We start from the raw sequence: 5,216 nt of genomic DNA, 5'->3' as shown, positions 1-5,216 counted from the left end.
TGCCCACTGTCTAGCTTCCTTGTGTTTGATTTTAGACGACTCTATCATCCCAATTTCAGGAGGGAAATTTGGTGGCCTCCCATAAAGAGCTTCAAAAGGACTGATTCTTGTGGACTCTTGGAGAGCTGTGTTGTAAGCTGCTACAACGTAGGGCAGAGAAATATCCCAATTGGAATGCTCTAGATCTACATACATAGCTAGCATCAATTTTATTGTGCGATTGACAATCTGGATGGTAAGGACTTGTATATGTTGTTTCACACTCAACCGATCAGCAAGAATTCTCACAACTTCCGACTTGAAATTCGTTCCTTGGTCTGAAAGAAGATGTTCAGGGCATCCATGTGGTAGTATCAAATTCTGCATCAAGAAATCAGCGACTTGTCCTGCAGACGCGGTCTTGAGAGGCTGAGAGATTGTACATCTTGTCAAGTAATCTGTTAATACTATGATGTACTTGTTGCCATTTGAAGATGTTGGGAAAGGACCCATCAGATCGTAAGCAACCAGCTCAAATGGTCTGGAGACTCAAATTGACTGCATTTTTCCTGACGGCTTTGTGGACGGAGTCTTGAACGATTGACAAGTTGGGCATGATTGGAGGTACTGATGTACGGATTTCCTCATTTTTGGGCAAAAAAATTTTTGTTTGAAGTTTCGTGAGAACCTTAATGAAACCTAAATGACTTCAAAAATACTGTCATGAAAAGAATGGAGGTACTGTGTTCTACAAATCGATGGCACAAATATTCGGGGCTGGAAAGGAGCCTTGTGGAAATACAATAGTCCATCAATGTCTCTGAGAAACAATGGAGGTTTCTTGGAATTTATTTGTTGGCGGATCCTGGTGATCTCAGGGTCTTCCGATTGCATCTGCTTGAGTTTGTCAATAGAAGGCAATGATTCTGATTTGGAGGAATGGGCAAAGGTGTTCTTCTGGCCACTGGTAAATTCTCTGTCGTTTGAACTGAGCTTACATGTGATCGTGATAGTGCATCTGCTACCTCGTTTAATTTGCCCGGTCTGTATGTTATCTGAAATTGATAGTCTTGTAGCTACAGGACCCATTGTGCTAAACGACCCTGCACACGTCTTTTCTTGAGCAAAGATGTTAATGCGGCATGATCAGTCTGCACCTCGAAATGTGTCCCATGAACATAAGGGTGTAGTTTTGACAATGCCCAGACCACAGCAAAACACTCAAGCTCAGTATCTGCATACCTGGATTCTTGAGGTGTTAACGACCTGCTTAGATAGATGATTGGCCGTAGATTGTTTTGATCATGTTGTAGGATTTCCTTTTCCCTTTCCCGTTCTCACTTCCGTACGCAGATTTCTTCTGGTCACGTTTTGCCGACCTTCCTTATTTCCCATAGAATCCTCGGGGCAATAACTTACGACGAGCCCCGGGGGGGCCGAAGGGGATAAGAAGTGATGGGGGAGGGAAAGGGTTAGGGGAGAAGCAAGGGAAAAGCAGAGTGATGATTTTGGACCAGGAAATAGCTGGTCTTTGTTTCTCCAAACGATTCTAGCCTAAACCATCTGCAGAAGCATCGGTTCTTATTATAAAGGGTTTCTGCAGGTGGGGATAACGGAGAAGCGCATCCTCTTGTAAAGCAATACGAATGTTGTCAAATGCTTTTTGACATTCATCAGACCGGACGAATTTTGCATTTTTGAGCATCAGATTTCTTAAAGGTGCTGACATTTGAGCAAGTTCAGGCATGAAACGGCCACTGAAACCTGCCATACCCAAAAAGTGCTGAAGTTGCTTTACATTGGTAGGAGCCGGAAACTTGTGCAATGCCTTGACTTTCTTTGGATCGGGCCGAATACCATCACTGGATATTATGAATCCGAGATACTTGAGTTGAGATTTCACCCACTTGCATTTTTCTGGGTTCAATTTGAGATTATGTTGTTGGAGCAGACGTGAAACTTCTTCTAAAAGTATTTTATGCTCCTCCCAAGAATGCGTGTGAATCAATACATCATCTAGATGGACTAGAACTTTGCCTTGGATAATCAGATCATGCAGAACAAAATTCATGACTCTTTGAAATATCCTGGGAGCATTATTGAGTCCGAATGGCATCATATTGAATTCATATAAACAGAATGGAGTTCGAAATGCAGTTTTAGGTCGATCCTCTACTTTGACTGGAATCTGCCAATATCCTGCTTTAAGATCAAGAGTAGTAAAAATTTGAGAATGAGCAAGGGAATCCAAAATGTCATCCAATCTAGGAAGTGGGTATTCATCTCGTACAGTCACTTTGTTGAGAGGTCTATAATCAATGCAGAGTCTGTATGTATCATTATCTTTCTTGACCAAATGTGGTTCACATGCCCAAGGACTTTTAGAATGAGAAATAATGTTGTTTTTGAGCATTTCTTCAACGTGTTGGCACAAAACTTGAATTTCTTTACTGGAGCGTCTCCGTTGGGCAGTAGAGATTGGACGCGAAGTTCCAGTAGGAATCTCATGGAAGATGTTTGCTGTAGTGATCGTTGGAATTGGTCCTGCAATGCGGCTTTGAATTTTGACAGTAATTGCTTTATTTCAGATTGTCGAAATATATCAGCTTGAACCATTGTCGAAATTATGTCATGATTTGTTATTCTTGAGTACAACCAAGGGACAGTTACAGAGTTTTTTAGATGTAGACATTTTTTTGTCAAAATCTATTAGTGCTCGTTGTTGTGTCAGGCAATCACACCCTAAAGTAACTGAGAAAATCTGTTCTGGAAGGACAGTTGTAGGAACATGAAAAGTGGAATTCTTGAATTGGATTTCTAAAGATCCTAAAGATGACTGGACTGAGGTTCGATTATCACCAAAGGTGACACGACTAGGTGGGACTGAATAAACTGGGATCTTGTGATCGAAGATGAACGACTTGTGGGCAGAAGTGATAGAGCTTCCTGAGTCAATTAGAACTAAAAGGGGTTTCCTACGAAAGAAGGCAATGGGAGGAATATTTGGAACTTGCTCCTCCTTCAGGACGGATCTTAGGATCATGGCCGAGATTTGAAACTTACAGAGGACGGAGATGAGCAGTCAGATTTGCTACTTGCAAGTTTGATTGGACTAACTCAGAAAGCAATGCGGCTAGAACTTGTGGCGTCAGTTGTTACGAAGGAGAATTCTGCCATTCGGGTCGTGATCAATGTATTTAAAAGTTTAGCCTTCAACGGCTCTGAACTTCCCATACGGCTACATCAAGATTCACTTTCCAACGTGGACTGCATGGGAGCTGACTAACCATTGTCGTCACCATATTCTTTAGTTTCTTTTTTCTTTTAACTTCTCAATAAGAGCTCTTCTCATCTCCTCAATGATACTTTACCCTTTACAAGGGCATGACGCTCTTCCCACACATATTTTAAGATTGTAAATTGGTCAACGCCATCATTGATCGAATTTGCACATCCACATACCAACTTCGTGTTACCTTTCATGCCGGAACTCTCAATGACAAGAGGGACAAGCTGCAACGTTTATGCAAGATGGGGTGGGGGGGAGGCATCGTGGATTTTTTTGGGTTTTTCATTGACGTCATGAGCGGTGCTTCTATTTTTCGTATCGGGTTTGTTTTGAATGGATTATTACTTTTTCGTTGAAAGTTGACAAGCAGCCGAAATATTATGGCAATTTTATTAATAGAGGATGCAAAAACAATCACACAAAGATGCACAACTTTGCGCCTAGACATAACAGTGGGGTCAAACAATCTTGAAAATTGTTCTCTTCCAGGGATGGATGTATCTTGTGCAACTGTGCCCACACGGGATACAATCAACCCTTCTTAAGGCCCCTCCTCTTTGATGGCTCACATGGCCGGTGCCATGTCCCATCCTATCTCCTACCTCCCTAATCCCCTTTTGGAGAATCGGTTGTAGCCCACAAGCATGTGAAATCTCTCGAACATTCTCTCTTTCTAATCAAAATGCATACAAATTCTACTGATTGTAAGTACTGTTCTCTAGACATAGTCTTCATACAGATTTGGCCTTAGGGAAGTACTCTTTCTAGTCAAAGTCTTCAGCAACAATCCAAAGACCATACAGGTCGCTTAGGAGGAAATTAAAAAAATGATAATGGCTTGTGGAGACTCCTTTTGAGATTTCTTGAAGAGAAAAATAGAACGAGGGAAAAGAGATGGAAGACTCAAAGGGAGGCAATATGAATTGACCTCTATCTCCATAGGAGATGAGATTTCACTTAAATACAACTAAATATCTTGGAAATATAAGGGGAGAGACGAGCTTTCATACACTCGGGAGAAAAAGAGAGCTCTGAGACTACTCGTGGAAGAAGAGTAAACTACATAGAGGAAAGAAGAGTGAGCTAAAGAGAGAAAAATTCTACTTGAGAAAGCATATAGATGGGGCTCATGGAAGAGAGAGAGAGAGAGAGAGAGAGAGAGAGAGAGAGCTTGGGAATACAAGAGCTACCACACCATGATGGCAGAATGGTGGAAGACTTGTTGAACAAGGGAGATGAGGGCCCTTTTTATAGGTACTTTGTCACCCTCCACTGAGTTACTGAGTTACAATAGTGGCCTATAGATGCCTTTCTCAATCGATCACATAAGCTAGTATGTCATCCTCCATGTGTTTTTTTGCTACTCTTGACATCCATGTTGAAGTATCCCATGGCATCTTTGACTATACAAGGGATAAGAGCTACTATATTCTAGAAAGACTTTTAGGGGATTCTAATGAAGAGATCGGAGCTTGCAAGGTTGCCCTTTCATACTTGGTCCATAATACTCCTAGCAAATTTCCAATGTAGAGACCAACTCACTCTCTCATTGATCGCTCTAGTTGCAACAACAAAGCATTTGGTTGCTCTTAACATCCCAAACCTCAAATCATTGCAAACACCCCTTGGACCCAATCCTTTTTCGTAGTAGAGTTTGGTAAGGTCGCACGCCGAGTCAAGGGTATAACTTCAAGTAAATCTAGCAAGATCCCAATATAATCACTCATGGACCATATTAAGGTCGACATCCTTGAACAAAATCTCAAAGAAAAGATATTGAGATTTTTGCTTTTGTCCCTCAGAACACATTAATCTTCACCATTCTTGTAGTTCATACACACTTGAGTTAGCAACCTCAAGCTCCTTTAACTCTTTCCACTCCAAAATCACTCTCACATCAGAAGCATGCCATTGTAATGACCACACCATAATCATTAGGTAGAGGCAA

At 41.4% G+C, this 5,216-nt stretch overlaps 1 long non-coding RNA gene across 1 annotated transcript; it reads left to right on the top strand.

Annotated features, from left to right (window-relative positions):
- Positions 1-292: 292 nt before the first annotated feature.
- LOC147895425 (uncharacterized) lies at positions 293-2,334 on the top strand. The gene is made up of 3 exons (XR_015541942.1): positions 293-603; positions 858-946; positions 1,583-2,334. It is a non-coding gene; the product is annotated as an uncharacterized LOC147895425 (long non-coding RNA).
- Positions 2,335-5,216: the final 2,882 nt, after the last annotated feature.

This window comes from Dipteris shenzhenensis, chromosome 13, assembly GCF_047967505.1.
Source record: "Dipteris shenzhenensis isolate YYH24624 ecotype China chromosome 13, Dip_SZ_1.0, whole genome shotgun sequence".
Lineage (NCBI taxonomy): Eukaryota > Viridiplantae > Streptophyta > Polypodiopsida > Gleicheniales > Dipteridaceae > Dipteris > Dipteris shenzhenensis.
This window is presented reverse-complemented; position numbering and strand designations above follow the sequence as displayed.